This window comes from Rhipicephalus microplus, chromosome 3 (assembly GCF_043290135.1).
Source record: "Rhipicephalus microplus isolate Deutch F79 chromosome 3, USDA_Rmic, whole genome shotgun sequence".
NCBI classification, from domain to species: Eukaryota; Metazoa; Arthropoda; class Arachnida; order Ixodida; family Ixodidae; genus Rhipicephalus; species Rhipicephalus microplus.
The window spans coordinates 56787083-56808204 of record NC_134702.1 but is presented as its reverse complement, the minus strand read 5'-3'; positions in this window follow the sequence as shown (position 1 = coordinate 56808204).

Below are 21122 nucleotides of genomic sequence, written 5' to 3'. Positions count from 1 at the left end.
CCAGGGCTCAGCGCTTGTGCGAGAAAATGGACTTGGTAATCAATTTCAAGAATTCATCTTCCGTACCGTAAGTTTCATTGGAATCCGCCTTTGCAGGATTGCTTTAGGCTCCAACGCAGATAGTGCTTTGCTTTTCAAACAGGGCATGGTGCATACCATGTGGCAATACAATCGACTCGGGTGAGCTGTTCATCACCCACAGTTGAGCCTTCTCGTCTTCGAGAGATACAAAACGGCCTGCTACAAAGATGTCTTTCTACACTCAAGCTGGGGGGCTACGATTCAATCACAATGTCACGTGGAGTCAAACTCGAGTCTATTTTCGAAGTGGAAAATTGTACGCCGGCCATGTACGCTAGCAGAAGTGCATCTTTAGCTACAATGAGGTTAGGTTTTTTCAGAATCAGGCTTTTTCGCGACTGTCGACAACAGAACCTCACCTGCTTCACAATCAACGGTCGCACGGCACTCTCGCAAAAAAATCACAGCATATCTAAGGAATGCATGATGATGAATGGGGCGAAGCGTCCGTCCGTGCATCCGTCTGTGTGACCGTTCATGCGTCCAATTGCCCGTCCATTCATCCGTCCGTGCGTTCGTTCGTGCGTTCATCTATCTGTGAATCCGTCCTTGTGTCCATCCGTGCGTTCGTCGATTCATGCGTCCGTCTATTCTTCCATCCATCCGTGTGGTAATCTGTGCATCTGTCTATCTGTCTGTCCGTCAATTAGGTGAGCACTCCAAGTACCGCAATCTCGCATCTTTTCATCATATATTCAGCATATAGAAGTACCGATATCCAGCGGACATTCCAAGTACTAAATGAGAGGTGGCACTCGCGCACTTTCTTACGGCCTGCACATCGTGTCTACTTCCCACATTTCACCGCCTCTAGTTCATGGCTATATACTAGTTCCCTACTATATTCATGGCACTGCAGCCCAACCTTCATTAAACCTTGCTAAAACCAAGTATGCTGCGCCCAGCTAGTTTACCGTGAAAACACGTCCTGGTCAGGTGGCGCTCAAAGTGCGTCCTTCTGATACTAGTTTTTTTTTAGTAATCATCAAATTCAAGGCAAACTTTATTGGAGATTAAGTCACCAATACTGGTCTCTGCAAGCTCATCAGAAACAACTATTTTTTTATTTATGATTAACGTGCACGGATTGTTTTCCTCATCAACTAATAAGGGTGGGCGCGTGCCGCTCCTCCATTCCACCCGTGAAGGTGGCTACCCACTACTACTACTTCATACATCAAGGACGCACGACCTATTGCATACGGAGCTTCGCCCCGAAAATTCTACGCCAAGTATAACCTCGTGCGTTGATTGAGCAAGCACCGTCAATTTCGCCTTGAACGTTTTACCGGCAGCGCATACAGACACAGTGTAGATAGACCCCAAATGAACGCAAGAATGTGCCACTAACTTCCCGAAAGGTGGAAGGAAAAGAAAACATTGGTGACAGTCCAGAATAGTGCTCCTTCTCCTTTTGCAAGAATAACTACTCGCTCTTCAAGTCTAGTAATTGCTATTGATTCCATGCGATGAAGCACGCCACCAACGCAAGCTCAAAAATGGTGTTAATTTTATCAAAAATATTGCTATACCATACATTCAAATCAATTCACACTTATTTTACGAACTAATTATTGCCCGAAAGAAGTATGGCATTATAGAGGAGCCAAATACAAACTTTACTCCTCAATGCTGACGTTATAGGTCAATGAAGATTTTAGCAGCAAAATAGATAAGTGGTATGTAGGGGAGAAGATAATACTGGCAAAAAGTTGTTTGAGCAGGCCCGACCATTTTATCAGTATAGAATAAAAGTGCATTTTTCTCAGTTTCAGTTAAACGGCATTTGGTTCTCTTAGAAAAAAAACGCCTCAAACATTTTGTTTTTGGCGCAAACAGGTGAATTGTTTGTGACAATGCAAAATCTACAGCTTGAGCGTTTACAGCTACTTACGTTTTATTGGTCAGTACTGAGAAATTGGCAGATCTCACGAACGATGAAATCGATTATATGCGAAGCACGAGTGAGTAATAATGATATGTTTTTAAAGTCAGCCTAACGTTACGAAACGGACGTAAATTAAACCATACATTACTTCCATGTCATGATTGTCATATTTGGACGTTTCAATTACCATCTTCGTCTAGTCACGTCACGTGATACGAAATTTGTTATATGTGGAGTTAGCGAAACGGCCGCGAGCACGCTATGAGCGTAGCATGTAGTAATGTTTTACATGACACGCATGCCATGATTATCATGTTTGGAGGTGTCATTTACCTTCGTCGACTATTCACATCACGTCATACCAACTTAGATATATGTTGAGCTATTGAAAAGACCGCCAGTGTGCTATTAGCGTAGCATGTTATCATGTTGTTACATTGCACGAATCTCATGGTTATCATCTTTGCATCGGTCACATATATATCTTCGTTGTCTTTTCACGTACCGTAATACCAAATTTGGTATTTTTGAAGCTAGCGAAACAACCACGAGCGCACCATGACCATGGCGTGTGGTCATGACTTACATGACTTGAAAACCGTGACATGACTGTCTTGCATGGTTTTCATGTTAGGGTCTGTCACTTGTCTTCGACATGCAGTCTTGTCATACCATGCCAGTTTTGCAACATGCCATGAAAAACGAAAGCACCGTAAGAGCAGCAAGACCATAAAATATGAGTCATGGCATTCATGTCTTACATGTCAAGGTTTTATTGTTATGACTACTCACTTATGCTCGTCATGCAGTCATATTGTGCCATATCACTTTTAGTATCTATGCTATTATCGAAACGGCCGGGAGAGCTAAACGTCGTAGGTGGCTAGACAGACAGACAGACAGACAGACAGACAGACAGACAGACAGACAGACAGACAGACAGACAGACAGACAGACGGACGGACGGACAGATAGATAGATAGATGATAGATAGATAGATAGATAGATAGATAGATAGATAGATAGATAGATAGATAGATAGATAGATAGATAGATAGATAGATAGATAGATAGATAGATAGATTTACAGACCGACCGACAGACAGACAGACAGACAGACAGACAGACAGACACGCTGAAATTGACTGCAGTTCGCTAAAAATGTATTGCCTTTAAAAAGCCACACGTAGAGAACAAGTTAATTCAATATATAGTTTATTTTCTTGGTAAAACGGAATAGTCAGGTGCGCGCATTCTCACCTGTACTGTATTACAATTGCAAGAATGATAAGTCAGCTGTGCTTAAAGCCCGCAAAATTCTTGAAAAATTTGTCTGTGTGTGTGTCGCATTCGAGAATACATTCAATAGGCCTTTTGGTGATGTCCAATATTGAGGACGAAGGGCTGCACCATATAGCAAGCTAACGAACAGGTCTTCTCAAACCCCGTTTTCTATGTCGCACACCTTTTTATCTCTTCACCCTGTAAGCCATTCTAACACACTGCAGGTGGTGCAGTTATAATCGAGTACAGTTCTAAGTCAGTGACTTCTGTTTGGACCAGCCATAGCGGTCTAGTGGTTTCGAAACCCGCTACTCACTAGATTGAATCTAGGCCATGGCGGCCGCCTTTTAAATGGAGACGAGAATGGGTAAGGCCTATTTACTTAGATAAGGTGCACGTTAAAGACAACCAGATGAATCAAGCTTCTGTAAACCTTTAATGTGGCATTTCTAAATATTGAAATAAAAGTTAGGAACGTTAAACTCCAAAATATATTATTATTATGAGTTCTCTTTTGTAATACTATAGCAATGAAGCACGAATCACTTAAAGTGATTGCTGTAGTATGAATGATGCTTGAAGTGGACACCTTGCCTTTTTGTTCCTCGAACGGGAGCTCAAAGGAAGTGCGTCAAAGGCAAGCTGATGCGTCACTACTTCAATGAAAGGACGACTTGTGCCAAACGGAAATCTAGGACTGTCTGATACAATTATGACTTTTCCAAACTTCCAATGTTTTCCAGGAGAGTTCTGTCGCAAAAGTGAAACTCAGCTTTTACCTCATAGGTCTTAGGGGATTTCCGTGCGTGGAAGCAGTAAAAAAAAAGCAGTGAAACGTCATTTTATATTTGTATCAAAGTGTCCTCTTTACCTATACATTCATCACGCTTTATTTTACGCAAAAGAATTCATGTACAATGTGATTTTATTGAGAAAGAGATGAATGCCCGAAAAAAAATTTAGTTCCCTCTTTCGAAAGCAAGTGCCGTGAATCGCCCGTTAAGGATGTGCATTTCTGGAGTGCACCGTGGCGACGTTTATGCTTGAATATGTTTCAGCCTATCGGAGTCTGGGGCATCCTTCCGGTTAAGTGGATGGTCCTTTAACAGCAGTTTTACCCCCAACTCATAATAATTTACCCCCAGGCATAATAAAGCAGAATTGAATTGACTCATGGCTTCACGATCGTAACGAATAATGAGACCGTGAATATTATGGTAGTTGATCATTGCTAAGGTTGTTCTTTCCTTTGTTATAAGTGTTGACTGAACACGCTACTCATATAACTAGATGGAAGTTATTGCTAACTTTTCAATTTTCATATTTCTCGCTCCGAAAGTGAACAACCTTGTTTTATGTTTTTCTCCCAACTGATTCTTTTCACTTCAACACATAATTAGTGTATCATTATGTAGTTTGAGTCGCGATGGTAAAAAAAAGTTCCCGATGATTATGATACCTACTAATGTGAAATTTGTGCGAAGCTTCGTAGATGTTTTTACTTCCTGATATACTGCCTATACGACAATGTGTCAAGTGTGGAACGTTGCAAATGAAGCGATGGGTGGCGCGTAGAATGCTTCGATAATCTAGATATTGGCGATGTGCAGCAGGTAATATCTATATTTACAGCAGCTGCCGCTGACGACACACCTTCCGTTTGGATTACTCTGTCGGTCACCGTCTCGCCATCTTCTGCAGCACCACTCTGCGCTGTGACGTTACGTGAGTGCATGTGTGCTCTCCCTCTCTTCCTTTCCTCTTCTTTCCAATCCCCCATTCCTTATCCTAGTGCAGGGTAGCATACCGAATACGCCAGACTGTTTAACATCCCTGGCTTTCTTCTCAATTGTTTTCCTTCTTTTGTTTTTTCCTCTTCCACCTTCTCCATGCTCTGCTTGCATGTGTCGCTATGTTCATTCTCTCAATGATGACAGACAAGGAGGCACGCTGATGCTGCACGCAGGAGGAAGATGAAAAAAAAAAACTTGATAATGCGCAGAGAAAGAAAAACACTGTTCAGGAGGCGCAACCACTCCGAGTTTATTATAACAGGTGATGAAACACTCAGGTATTGTTGAAAAGGTGCCGCTGGGGTTTAGTAGCATTGCGGAGCTGTGATGAGCAAACACATGATTCTACTATAATCTATATACCATGATACTGTTGCCGTCCAGGTGATGTAGAGCAGTATGGAGGAGAGGCCTCTTATTTGTCTCTTATTTGTGCAAGAAGGGCTTAACATTTTCATCGACAGCACAGCCGTTGCACTAAGCGCTGTCAGCCATCTAAACCTTAAATGACCCAACGCAGAAACAGGGGTTGAAGAGCTGCGCTCTAAAATAAGATGTTGCCATCGTATGCATGCTATTTGAGCCAACGCTTCTACGAACGTTTATCAAAGAAGCACGACAGAAAAAGCTTTTTTTCTAATAACAGGAGAGATACGCCGGTTAATAGGAGCGAACATAAAGCAGCGTTATGATAGTTTTTTTTTTACAGCGAGAACTGTTAGGAGATTACAATCAGAGACGATTTTGGCATCGTAGCTCTCCATCACCGCCGATGTTCGTAATCACAGTAACAAAAAAAAACAACGAAGTAAGAACTAATGTCCAGGAGGAAGCGGGGATTGAACCTGGCTCCCCTCCTTGGCAGCCCGGTCTATTGCCACTGAGCTACGTCGTTTTTTTTTTGTTTTTTGATCTTAGACGTCTCACACACTGAGACAAAATAATTATATTACAATTCACAACAAAAATACCCAACAGAAATGGCAAAACAAAGATGACACAAGAAATGATACAACGACTGACTAGGACTGAATAATAGCGTGATTAGACAGTCACCATAGCATAAAAAAATTAAACCTTTGATCGGCTCTTGAAACTTCGTTGCAAACTGACCCTACGCAGGCTTGATGTTGGGTAAGAAATCAGGTAACAAGAATGATTAATCGTTTAGAACGGCAAGTAACAACCAGGCGATACATAATGTGAATTGCATGACGAGTTGGTCGTTGATTGCTGCATTTCGCAACAAACGCCTCAGATATACCTTTTCATTGTCGTCAGCCATGGCACCAGAAAAGTTCACGTAATATCTAACAAGTATGTAGCGGGTACCACGCTACTCAGAAGAGTGACAAATATTAATATAGTAAAGACTTCATGTAGTTTATTGTGTATTAGGAACCATGAAAGATTGCATGTTATAGTTGCAACAACAGTGTATCAAAAGAAAAAGACTAAATAGGACCGACATGAAAAAAAAAATACGATGTTTTCATTGTAATAGTGGCGAACGCCTGGCGTTTTCTTTTTTTTTTTTGAAGTATATATACTATGTTGTACCGCTGAGCCTTACTGCTGTAAATAACGCGTCTTGCCAGATGAAACGCTTTAATGGAACTTAAGAAGAAAGAAAAACACAAAGGTCAGCCGGCGCTGCCACGAGGCCAAACGTCAGCTCGTGAGGAGGCTCAATAATGATGATGACAGCTCTTCTGCTGCGAGGGATGAATAAAGTAAGTCACAACAGTCTCCCGTACTAACAGATGACGCTAGGTGGCTTCCAATGGGTACATTAGCTCCACAGGATGCTTCACAACAGTGCCGTCGGGCAAGCGTGAAAAGCAAGTCTTCACGATGCTGTCCCGTCCACCTATTAGATCTTCTATGCGAACCAAGCTCCACAGTTGCCTTGGACGATGTTTATATCCGAGTAGAACAACAGTGCCTTTCTTCAATATGTGATTTATTTTTGCTTGGTTGAATGTATAATTACTGAGTTCATTGAGGTACTCCTTTAACCAACGAGACCAGAAAGTTTCCAAATCCTCTTCTCTCTTGCTCCAAAGTTTCTTCAGTTGATCGCTGGTCGACTCTGTTTTGCTTTGGAAGTCGTGAGGTGGTAGCGTTGTCAGTCTTCTTCCAACGAGAAAATCTGCTGGGGATTGAGGGTATGGCTCATTCATGTCATTGTACACATATGTTGAAGGCCGAGAATTTCTTACTGCTTCCACTTCCGTTAGTAAGTGACCAACTCTTTTTGATTTACCAAATGTTGACCAAGCATCTTCTTCAAGCAAGTCTTCACAGAACATACGAGTCTCTCGTAAAATCCGCCCCACCAAGGAGCACTCGGGCAAATGAATTCCAACTGAATCTTCGAAGAAGAGAAAAATGAAAGTACATAGGGATGCCGAATTGTTTGCCAGAGCTTCTGTAGGTCTTTCGACGTTTTGACGAATGTTCGGGCATTGTCGCTGTAAATTGTGTGACAGAGGCCTCGACGTAACACGAATCTCCGAAGCACACAAAGGAATTCACCATCGTCCAGTCTTCAACAAGTTCCCAGTGAACAGCTTTTGTTACAGCACAAGTAAAAAGAGCGATGTAACAGCACTGGCGAAGATGCCGTTCGATGTAAAATGGACCCACAAAATCTACTCCACTTACAAGAAATGGAGGGTTTTGATTACAACAATTCTGGGGCATACAAGGTGAAACTTGCTCAACTGGTTTAGACTGTAGGCGTTTGCAGATGACACACCGTCATTTTTTTTACCACCTATCGTAATTGTGCAATCCAGTATTGTTCCCTAATTTGAGTCAGTGTGTCTCGTATTCCTCCGTGGAATACTTTTTCGCGAACATGATTGATGATTAAAGCAACGAGGTGAGAGTCTTTCGGTAGGAGGATTGGATTGCGAAAACCACACGAGTCGTCCGTCCTCTGAACTTTTCCTTGTACCCGAAGCAGCCCGTTGTTTTCGAGGAACAATCTTAATTGTCCAACTGGACTGTGAAAAGGAGTCGGACTCTCGTTTGCGACGCAGTTGCCTTCGTTACCACAGTGAGCTCTCTGTTCTACGCAAATCAAATAGCACTCCGCCTGTTGAATTTCTTCAGCAGACAGCTCCTTGAACCTATTCCTTTCCTTCTTCAACTTTTTAACATAACGGAAAACCCATGTCGTTACTCTTACAAGTTTTGTGAGGCTGCTAAATTGTTCGTTATCAATCAGCGTTGGCAAGGCCGTTCTCGAGTTAACAGCATGGATATTAATTTTCGGCCCCGTCTCAGCTGCCTCGAGTTTTCCGTTTTCAAGGTCGAGTTTTCCTCCGAATTAAGCCAGAATGTATGAGACATGGCAAGCCATCCGGTCAATACCACCACAACTGTGATCCACTCAGTTTTTGTACCGTCAAGCCTCGAGTGAGCAAATCTGCAGGGTTTTCTTTTCCGGGACAAAATCTCCATCGAGAATAATCCGGCAAATTTCTGATCTCCTGTGTCCTGTTCCATACAAATGCCTTTCAAGAAAGGGGGTCCTTGTAATTCCAGCAAAGGGTAATCTGGGAATCGGACCAAAATATTTCGTCATCAATGCCCAGGTCGCAGTTCTTGGTGATGTACGAATATAAGCGGGCTGCAAGCATAGCTGACATCAGTTTCATCCTCGCCAAGGTGACCGTCTTTAACGGCACACCAGTTGTCTTAGTCATTCGTAGTATAGTGTGAATGGTATTACTTGAGTCGACTGTACGAAGGTAGGCTACAGCCCCGTGTGCTGACTCACTTGCGTCGGAAAAGATGTGCAGTTCTGCCTTTTGATAAGTGCTTTCGCTGCCCGCTGCGAGGAACTTGGGAATACTGATCTCATGTAGCATGGCTACCTCCTTGCTTCATTTTTTTCCAGACAGCTGACAGCTTCATTGGCATGGTGTCATCCCAGCCGAGGTTTTCTCTTCAGAGGTCCTGTAGGAAGATCTTCGCCCTCACTATAAAAAGTCACAGAAAGGCGAAGCGGTCGTAGGTCCTTGCAACAGCCTAGAGCACAAAGCGTTTGGTAATTCAATGCTCCTCCATAAACTGTAGAATATCCTGGGGCCTAAACAAAAAGGTGTCTGTATGTTTGTTCCAATAAAGTCCAAGGACTTTCAGAGGTGCAGAATGTGAGCAAAGTGCCCCGCCGCGGTGGTCTAGTGGCTTTGGTATCTGGCTGCTGACCCGCAGGTAGCGGGTTCGAATCCCGGCTGCTGCGGCTGCATTTCCCATGGAGGCGGAAATGTTGTAGGCCCGTGTGCTTTTGGGTGCATACTAAAGAACCCTAGGTGGTCAAAATCTCCGGAGCCCTCCACTACGGTGTCTCTCATAATTATATGGTTGTTTCGGGACGTTGAACTTCGCATATCAATCAATCAATCAATCAATCAATCAAGGTGATTAAAGTGATTTTTCGGAAGAAGTGATTCCTTGTACGAAGATGGCAGGTACAACGGGGTCATTGCTGGCTCATTTACGAATGTTCATCGAAGCATCTTTGAAGATTTCAATTATCTCTTTTTTTACATTTGAATATCTTGTTCAATGGTGTCAGCTCCAATAAGAAGATCATCCATATATATGGAGTCTTGCAATAGCCGGGCTGTCGAAGGAAAGCAATTTTCTTCGGACTTGAAGTTGTGCTTTAAGGTAGCAGTCAATAGGAAGGGACTTGAAGTAGCTACAAAGGGCACTCTCGTCATTCTCCAAACTTCTATTCCCGGCAGTGGGCTGTCCACTTGAGGTGAAGTCTTGAACCACAAGAAGCGAAGCGCATCTCTGTAGTGTTCTTGCAAGACAATTTGAAGGAACACCTCCTCAACGTCAGCATGTATTGCTATCTTGTAGCGTCGGAAACGAAGCAGTAGCGTCACTACGTCGGGATTTAGATTTGGGCCGGCTTCTAGATTGTAGTTTAAAGACTTCATCCCGCATTTGTGAGACAAATCGTCGAACTTGATGCGTACCTTTGTAGAAGATCGTTCCTCACGTATGACGGTTTGGTGTGGCATATAATACCGGGATCCAGATGGTTGGTCCTTTTTGTAGGTACTTTTTCAGCATATTCTCCTTCGAGGTATATTCGAATAGTTGCGTCGTATTGTTTCAAAAGCTCACTGTCTTTGTTAAACTTCTTCATCAAACTGTGCAGACGTTTGAGTGCGACTGCGTGGTTTTCACCCGGAGCAACCCTTTCTTTCCACGGTGGTGCCACTTCATATAGATTGTTTTTCTTATTGATGTTCTCAAAATTTGCCAGCACTGATTCGGCGACCGTCGTTTTTTCATTTTCGGCCTGGATACCAGTGCTTTCTATATCGCAGAAACGAGTTAAAAGTTTCGAGGTATTTTGCTCGGTCGCTGTGGATCGTAGGACTGCTATACTGGCACACTGTGTAACATCGGCCGCAGTAAACAATGGTCCTTGCACAGACCATCCCAGTTTCGTCTTGACAGCTTTCAAATTTTCGAACAAAGGCTTCACGGTACTAGTTACTATACCCCAATAATAGTCTGATCTAACAAGCACCGCAATCTGTTGGCCTTCTACTCCTTGCAAAGAGAGAGCTCGCGTATCCAAGTGCATCTTGTTCATTTCTCTTATAACGTTTGCTTCTGGTACCGGAATGCATCCAGTGCATATCGTGTTCACCACCAGCACCTCTATTGAAATCTGAAACTTCTGCTGCGCAGGGAGAATCGATACACGTGCTTTCTTCATGGCTCTCCGCATGTTATCGCCCCCAAATACACCAATAGCCAACGTTTCCTTTTCTATTAGTTCGCATCCAAGTCTTTCATAAGCTTTGGTTGTAATGAAGCTCTGCTGACTTCCGCCATCAAAAAGGACTCGGTAGCGACCGGATGATTTGGCGCCCAATACGGTGGCTGCCAGACTCTGCAGCATTACGACTGACCTCGCCTGCTTGGATACCAGATTGACCGATGCAGATATCACGTTCTTGTCGTTTATGATGTCGTCGGATGCGCAAACAGATGATGCGTGCCTACTTGCGCACTTGCCACATTTTAACCGGCTTCTGCAACCTTTTGCCATGTGGCCCTGCTTTAGGCAACAAAAGCATCGTCCTGCTTTGAAGAGCATCTCCCTTTTGTTTGAAAAATCGATCTCCTTCGTATCACAGACTTGGGCAGAATGCTTTTTAGACTTGCAGAACAGGCATTGTTGTGTTTTTTTTATGTTGAGCTTTGTGGAATAGCTGTCGAGGAAACGTCACGTGGATGACTGGGTTTTAGTCCTCCCTTATCAGGGGCTCGATGAGTTTTCGTTACGTCTTGTTCAGCAACAGCTTCCCGTCAAGTGAGTTGAAGTTAGAAGAATTCCAGAAGCATTCGAAGATTGTTATCTTCTAGAACCATTACACGGTTTGAATTGCCATGCGTATTCGATGAGGATGCAGCCGACGAGGATGCCTTGTGCATCTTGTGGAAACACAGCACCATGTCCTTCAGTAGAATTCTTAGCAGTCTTTCCCGAAGCATGGAGCAATAAGTTGTCGAGTTTGTGCCAAGCGCCTTGAGGCCTCAAATATGAACGTGTACCTTATCGTAAAGTAGCCTCAGCTTACAAACGTCTGCTGACAACGACACCGGCTTTAGATCCAGCAAACCTTGCAAATGGTCTTGCACAACGATCTGTCCATCTCTGAAACGCTTCTTTAAAACTTCAAAAGCATCTTTAAAGCACTCTTCGGTAGCTTGTAATCCCGATATGGCCGGTGCGGCTCCTCCGTTATCCAAACTGTTCAAATTGACAAGTTGAACTTGTCTGCGGTGCTTAACTCGCTTTTCTTGTAGACTGTCGATGTAAACTGGGTTCAAAATCTCGGCCATAATCTGCAGGTACCATCAAATTTTATGAGTTCTAGTTCAGGAAGCTTGCTCTTGCCAGATGATAACGGGTGAACGTTCGTAAGGAGTGGGGCTGGAGGAGCCAGACATTCGTTCAGCTTGACTCGTAGATTCGCTGTGAGAGTAACAACATTGTCGCGGTATTCTGCAGCGTCTAACGTCTCACTGTCCAACAGGTCGTCTGGCGTCTCTTCAAAAATTGCCTCATCCACTTTCTCTATCTGACCGTAAAATGAGCTTATTCGTTCGAGAAATACATTACTGCTGCTACCGTGATGGCTTGATTTCCTCGCAAGTGGTCTTCCGCCTCTAACAACAGGACATCCAGTTGGGTCTGCAGACCGTAGCGTCGTCTAAGATATCAATCCATTCTTCCACCTGCAGTCGATGTATCTCGCCAAGATGGCAGGCGCCGTCTTCCGAGGGGTTCCAGCTCCTAACACCGATGCTGTTGGCATCGTCAAAGGTCCCGGGTTTTCGGCACCTTGTGTTGAACCTCTGAGCCTTATTTGGCTCCCTGTTGGGCGCCGAACATAACAATCTTCAAATGTTTCTGGAATTCTTCGAACTTCAACTCACTTGTCGGGAAGCTGTTGCTGAACAAGACGTAACGAAAACTCTTAAACCCCAGATAAGGGAGGGCCATATGTTGGACCTCTGAGCCATACTGCTGCGGCGCGGCTCACATCGAGCAAAGAACACGTCTTGCCGGATGAAAGGCTTTAATAGAATTCAAGAAGGAAGAAGGAAGAAAGAAGAAACAGACAAGGGTGAGCTGGCGCTGCTAAGAGGCCAAGCGTTAGCTCGTGAGGAGGCTCAATAATGATGATGACTGCTCTTCTGCTTCGAGGGATGAATAAAGAAAGTCACATGATACTCTAGTTTAATTGATGCGTTCATAATGGTCAAACAAAAAATGAACATATGGTTTACAATTAACTAGTAGTTGATAGGCTGCAATAAGCTAACAGAAGACGCAGAAATGGCAGGAAAAGGTCACATGGTTCTATTACTTGCGCCAGATACATCTTGCTTGTACGCTTTCTTAACGAGCAATAACTCAAATCATTTGATGCAAAGGTACCTTTCTAAATACCTTACCCTATCGCGGAGGTTCAAAGATAAATCGCAAGCACACCTTTTTGCAAAGGCAGATCTGCAGTCAGGCATTTACTAATTGCAAAAGCAGATGTGCCTCAATGTTTCAAAATGACGAGCACGATGATACAAGATACAGACACAGCCAGAAAGCTTTAAACGGCGATTCCTCCACATTTAATGACGCTGCTGCACGATAAACATGCTGCAACTTGTTCAGCAGTGCGCATTCGGTGCTGTATGAAAAGATGACGTGGTGGTTTCTTGATTTTGTATGCTTCTTGAGTTTTGTAACTCACAAAACTTCGATAAAGTGTGCTGCAACTAAGTTGTTCCTTTAACAAAAACGAAGTTTCAAGAGTGCTTTCGGTTCTCTTTGCTTTTACCTTGTACTTATCGACGTTGAAATAGTAGATTATAGGTTTCTGAATACTCCTTTTATTTCAAGTTTACGCCTACTGTTCGCCTGTGTTTTTTCACCACTGTGTTGTTCGTGAAAGCGAATCCATGAACTTAAATCTCGATCACTGAGACTGAGTCTGGCAGATGGCATCATTATTTACGAGCTATGCGAATTTGCTAGTCTCCTTGAAGCAAACCATGCCTCCAAAATAAGGCATTTTCTTTAGCCGTCGCTTTCATTCATTTTTTTTTTACTTTCAAAAAAGAAGAGGAGCCGTGATGTGCGCATGAAGAAAAAAACTACGCAAAGGAAGATTGGGAAATCCATCAGAAAAAAGGTAAACATAAAAAGGAATCTACATTATGCTTTGGTCATTTGAAACATGCCTATTTAAAAGTAAAAAAACATTTGCTGTTATACATATTTTATTGAGAATCAGACATCGAAAAAGAATATAGATATCGAAAACTTAATGAGACCTGTTGCGTGGGTTAAACAAGAGGGAAACGTCCCGTTTCGTAGCGTAAGCTACACCAGTCGAGGTTTAGCAGTTTTGCGTGGCTTACTGAGAACTGCACATGCCTTAGAAGCAGTCACGACACACAACGCAGGGCTGGCGCGCCGGTGAGCACTTGAAAGCTCCCGGTGTTACGTGTCACTAATGGGCTGGCGCTTGACTCGCGTGAGTTCGCTCGCTACTGCGTCCGCGCATCTTTCCGTCCGCCCGTGCATCCATGCATCCATTCCATTGTCATTTCCTCCGTCTGCCCACCTGTCCGTCCGTCCATTCGTACCTCACGCTAGGTATATCCTGGCATATCCAAATAAGCCACAGATAATTTTATTTAGAATAAGCGACATTTATGTAGCAAGTAAGCCCTGGAAATCTTACTGCAATCTCATTGAGGTTGCAATTATTTTGTAGAAATCGCGAATAAATGCGTTATATCAAGAGTTATGCATCATCAGCTGTGCGGGTGGCACACGTAAACGCCTGTTGCCCTTGCAATGTTGGCTGTCCATTTCACAACAGAGTAATAAACACTACATATTCTACGATATGACTCAGGGATCTGTAGAAAGAGAGCGAACCAATTGAAAGAAGGGCAAGGTGGTTAACCAGAATCGTAGAATCTGGTTTGTTAACCTGTTAAAAGGGAAGAGGGAATGGGAAAGAGAGATAAGAACGAAAGTGAAGAAAAAACAGACTAGCGAAATAGAAAACAAAAACAAACGCGGCTTGTTACAGCCTATACAATACACCACTGCGATGGAAGGAGTTCAACAAAGACTTAACTGATTTTCTGTGCGAAGACAGCTGGGGTTGGCATTCGAACACTGCGCTGTTGACAAGGGTCTGTCCTCAAGGTGGGCTGACGCAGCAGCTAGTGGCAGTCTGTGCGCTCTGTAGTGAGAGCAGTGACAAAAAACGTCATGTATCACTTCATTGCAGCCGCACTCATCGCAAGCTGTGTGTAACCTAGTTTTCCACGAATGCGACAACAAATGGTGCTAACACTTCGGATCACTGAAATGACCGTGTGTGCTGTAACATGCGTGCCGGCTGCAAGTCAAAGAAGGAGTGACCTTTTACACGGTAGCGTAGTAATAGTACCTGGTACACCTCAGCTATGTGCACAGTACTTCTTTACACGAAGGCCTCAATCTAGCTCACAAGGCTTTGTTCAACGTGCGGCATAGGCCACTGGCCACTGAATCCTTTGCATGAAATTGATGTGCAAAAGGCTCGAGATACTCCAGAATTTATTATGGGTCAGATGGAAGTTCCATTGTTTTTTGTCTCTCATTAATCTAAATAAATATTGCACTGAGTGCTTAACAGCAGAATGACTTATGAAAATGAGTTAACGGGGGTGATAACCTAACAAGCTTTGTTTTCTTGCGCATACATTACGTGCGAGTTACACTTACAAGAATTCCTTGGTAATTAACGTATATATAGAGCGTTCTGTACTAGTACTGGGTGCTTTGTCGTTTAATATTCTGAAAATAAGATATATCTTGTAAAGAGTGCACATTGCTCAGTGTAAAATGGTTGACAGTGGATACAATGGGCTGTTTTGCACGAGAATTCACTCCTTTCATCAACAGCGTTCTATCGCGTTCGTACTCGAATGCCAAAGTTCGTACTTTTACTCGCTAAAAATCATCACATGATTCGTTCTACGTGATATAAAGAAAACATGCAAAGAACCACTAAGTGTGAAAAATGTTACACATTTCTGTCAAATGCACGCATTTTGTAATGAACCTGAAATATTTCACTTCACCCTTGAGGCGCCCAGTCCAAAAAATATGTTGCCTGATCAAAATATTTCAAGAAAATACTATAACAAGTGGACTTCTAAGAAAACAAAGGTTAACAAGTACCTTACCGAACGACCTCGTAATCTAAAACACACCGGTCAAGAGGGTGGGTCTTACGTAAACTTGTGTAATCTTAATCTCTGGCCTCAAATAACTTGCGGTGCTTGCTCCTAAACTGACCTTTTTCTGTGCGCTTCAGTGTGCTTATAGGCAATGTCGCAAAATGCTATAATCCTACGCGTTTGCGACACACGTCTGTAACGTCGTGTAAAAGAAAAAAGCACTCGTTACAGGTGCTGCTCTAGTGAATAACTCCTTCGGGGTAATTTTTTTTAACCTGAGAGAAAAAAAGAGAATCAAGCGTGACAACGCAGCAAGAGTAAGAAACCTTAATCCGTGGAAATTTCAATCTTTGCAGCTTCATTTCCACACGAGGTTTTTTCGCATATTTCACTACGGAGATTTGATTGATTGATTGATTGATTTGTGGGGTTTACCGTCCCAAAACCACTATTTTATTTTCAGAGACGCCGTAGTGGAGGGCTCCGGAAATTTAGACCACCTGGGGTTCTTGAACGTGCACCAAAATCTCAGCACATGGGCCTACAACATTTCCGCCTCCATTGGAAATGCAGCCGCCACAGCTGGGATTTGATCCCGCGACCTGCGAATCAGCAGCCGAGTACCTTAGCCACTAGACCACCATGGCGGGGCGTGTGGAGATTTCGGCGAGGCTTCAAAATAAACAAAGGAATAAAGGGCGCCCTTATTTCATTCTTTAAGGCCACATGAAGCTTTCCTAAGCTTTTGTTTGCGTTGATTTTAACGGCGTTTTTGTTTTTTTACGGCACTCGACAATGTATTAGTTGCTACATCCTCTGCAGCACTTCGACCATTGACTAGCGCTACTACCATTACGACTCAGTGTTCACGGTGTGAGCTCGCCTTGTTGCGCTTTGTAGCGCCATTATTATCATTGAGGGCTGACGCTATATTACGTTGAGAGAACCCTATTATGCCAAGACTGACTTATGTACAGTCCGGGTTGTGAATTTCTATATTTTTTACGAGTCACCATTGATCTCTATAAAAAATGCCCGGTGTGATACAAGCGCCGAAATAAGCGTTTTTGTTGAGGTTGTGTGCGTGGTCGAAAACACAAATATGTTCGGGATTTCACTGGAGGAAGGCTTTCAGTTCTAGTCTAAAAGATGCATTGCGGATCTTCACTATGGTTCGGGAAACTCTTCTCCAGCATGTCGACAGTGTGGGTGCACTTCGAAGACGTCGACAGGAAAAAGACAGGTGTGCGCTGTCAATTTCTTGTCCGCGTCTTCAAAGCGCATCCACATCGTCGACATGCAGAACCAACTGGCCCAACTAAGAGCTGACAAACTTCTCCTGCAGCTTACGCATTTTCTGTTTGTGTAGGCGTGGCCACTGTCAGAGGTAACACAGAGAAAAGGGTCGCACTCATTGGAACGTCCCGACGGATATAATGCGCGGTGCCTTTGAGCTACGCGAGCCATGTTACCTACAGCAGTGGCTGCACCTGTATCTCCAGTGTGCGTCTAGCCCCCTTATGTAGTTGCTTGACGTTTCTCCAAACACATCCTAAGGAATGCGCCAGAAATGATAGAGTATTGAATCCAAACGCACCACGAGAACACTGCAAGCACCATTGAAAAAGCATAACCTGAAATGCCGCACCGGAAGTCTGCGAGAGTAGGCCGTTCGGCGCGAGCCAGTTTGTTCACAAACACCGAAACCATCTTACGTTCTCGGAGTAGCTGCTACAAGCACACTGGCTAAGTACCCGCTACGCTATAAATAATCGTAATTTTTGTGTAGTTGGCCGATAATCGGTATGTTATCCTTCGTCATTCTTCGGAAAAGTGTAGTTTCCGCGACACACTTTCAAGAAATTTTGTGAGAATTTTTATGCAGTGTCTCACGACGATACAGAATTTTGCTTGAAGTGGGTATGTGCCACCGTTATTAGGTGATCAAGAACTAGCTTCGTCATTGTGACGCATGCTTCGCAAAAAAGAATAAAAATGTGTAATTGGGATATTTGCTCCTATTCTAGATGGGTCATCTTCTCTACGCATTCCAGATTTTGTACCATCTTTGTAGCAGAGTTTTTTGCGATAATTTTGGCTCTCTGCAAATTGACAGCGTAAACTAATTTGGCCATAATTTTAACTGATTCACTGTCGGTGTGTTCTTCTCTCATCGCAAATGAGAACTCCCACGTGCTCAGTACTTCGAAATCATTAGTTGCACCGTATATACAGTCGGTTAAATTGGTTTGGGTACCAGGGCATAAGGGACTCTTCCTCAATGAAATGACGGATGCGTTAGCTAAGTCATGGTTAAATGGCCCGGTTAATCACATATTACCAGCATTTAAATTTGTATATAGGGGCTAGATTCAGGTGGAAACTAAAGGTAGAAGGATTTTTTTTTTGCCGTCCGTAATAAACACATTGGAGTTTGAACACTTGAATCATCCTTGGAACAGTACAATATGTCACACACGTACAGTTGAAATCGGCATCACTAGGCCGAGATGTCAAACTCCCTATATAAATTTTTATTTACACTGAGTTGGTCTGGCTGCTTCCCATAATTGTTGTTTTTGTGTAGTCTCTGGGACAACAGACCATTATCTGATATATTAAAATATACGCTGCATTGCGCAAGATCACATTAGATGCAGTCTTCCATCTCGTCAGATTGTAGTTAAACACTCCAAATCTACTTTTTTGGGGGCTTTGTCCCTAAGATTTAGTGACAAGGAAGTTACCGATGCCTTGCAAGAGTTTATTAAAGCTTCAAAGAGATTCATACTGTAGAACATAATATTACTCCTAAAATACTTTTGTCCAAATTACTTTTTTATTCATTTATTTATTGTTGTTGCTGAAATTATCTACACCAGTTTTTATATTCGTTATTTCAAATTGTCGATTTGTCATATTTAATTTTTACCTTGATTTCCCTCATTAGTTTTAAAGACGTGAGTTCACAAATTAACAATATTTCGTTAGAAGTAGCCAGTTCTTGGCCAATCCCCCAGCGTGGGGGTGTGCCACAGTTTCCAGGCTCTTCCTTTTATCGTTGCTTTTATAATGAATTGGAGCATTAGACGACTCACTCGTTATGAAATTCATCATTTTCGTATATAGTTGTTTCTTTGGTGTTTGTTGTAAAACACTTTATTACTCTTTCTAGCACAATTCGTTATTCCTTTCCTGACATCAAGCCTTCTTTGCAAGAAAGTTTCAAGCACCGACACGGCTCTGCGGTAGAATATTAGGCAGGCACGCAGAGCACCCGGGTTAAAATCACGCTGTGTTTTTGGTGTTTTCATTTACTAAGCTGTTTTTCTTACTTCGTGCAATAGGGTTTACGGACACTGGCGGCGGCGGCGGCATACAACTACGACACCGCTTGTGATACTTGTTGTGATCTCATAAAAGCTTTCACTGTGAAAAACGAACGGTGCATAAGTGGTCCTCTATTACAGTTTTTTTTTAGATTTCACGTCATCTCAGTGCCTGAAAGAGCGTGGGGTGGTAAAAGCGAAAACTAAAGAAGAAATATTGAAACCCCATATAAAAAAGAGGGCATCTTGGTTGATATAGTATGCGCGAACATTTTAAGGGCATAAAAAGCATTTCTCGGAGAAAGGACCTAATTTTATTGAAAATATCTAAATATGTATGCGTGGGTTCTTTTTCGAGTGCTGCATCTTCCTACATATTTTTTCCAAGCACTAACATCTCTTTTCAGAAGAAAAAGGCCTCGAGCAATATAAATGCCGCTCTGACAGTGATATGAAAACGTTCCTTGCAAAGGCTGTTTCCAAAGCTTGATGAATAAAGGAATAGAAAATTGTCACATGGCCAGTACACAGGCACTTGTACCTGTAGCAGAACAAATCCCAGATATGATGTGAAATAGAATATTCCATATACAGTTACCTTCTCTTCATATATATTTGAACTTAGGCTCTGTCGATGGGTAAGATGAGCATTTTCATTTTCTGAAAGATCTCAGCTATCATTCGCACCCTCAGCCGAGAACGTTCGTGTGTTGGATCTATAAATGCTTTCATTGTGAATATTTTATATGCACTTCGTTTGATCCTAAATTCAGGGGTCTGATCCAAGCAACGCCAACCGTAATTCAAAGGAAGCAAGACGCGTGAGTACTGTGTCATATCAGTGCGCGTTATCTATAAGCACACTGTCGAAATTTTCTGTACAGCGTTTGTCGTAATCATATTATGGTTTTCGCGCATAACACCCCAGATAATATTATTATATGTACCTGTTCAAAACGTTTCTACCCTTGTCTAATGTTGAAATCAGCCGTTTCAACAAATTCAACGAATCAACTTCATTCTTGAAGAAAAAGAACGCCATCAACATCATGAATACCAACATGAACGGTGGTTATCGGTTACTGCCTCGCCACGGTGGTCTAGTGGCTAAGGTACTCGGCTGCTGACCCGCAGGTCGCGGGATCAAATCCCGGCTGTGGCGGCTGCATTTCCGATGGAGGCGGAAATGTTGTAGGCCCGTGTACTCAGATTTGGGTGCACGCTAAAGAACCCCAGGTGGTCAAAATTTCCGGAGTCCTCCGCTACGGCGTCTCTCATAATCAAATAGTGGTTTTGGGACGTTAAACCCCACAAAATCAATTAATTATCGGTTACTCGCAGAAAAAAATATTTATATGCGTACATTGTTCTTTTCTGATTATCGCATGAAAACAAGACGACTTTGCGTGTAGCGCTACGTGCATTCGTTTTTGTACAACCATTCAAAGTGAGAAAACGCGGCAGCTGTCACGTGTACTTTTAACGGCATCACGTTTGTACAAGTAGTTTCTGTCACGTATTTGATACTGCCGGCCGTGTTTCATCGATCGCAATATAGAAAACGGTGTCAGGTACGGTACTACTTCCTCCGCTATTACAGAACGTGTTTACGATGCATAACTGCCGTGACACCGTCACAGTTGACTTCATTTTCACTTCTCTGATTCGCAGAGTTTTCACATTGCCCATGCCTGTTCAGGTCACTAGTGCAACATCATTTTTTTGTTCAATGAAATCGAAACATGAATTTAGGAGGTTTTACTTATCTTTTCCGGTGTGACTCATCTGACAATATTGATCACAGGTGGCCTATATATTACTGACTGTTGATTACTTTTTATTTCGCTCAAATATACTTGACTATGTGCACAATCATCCACCATTTCTAAAGCCATTTTTACTATTTCTATAAAATCGTTTCTTGTCAAAACAAATGTCAAAATCGCC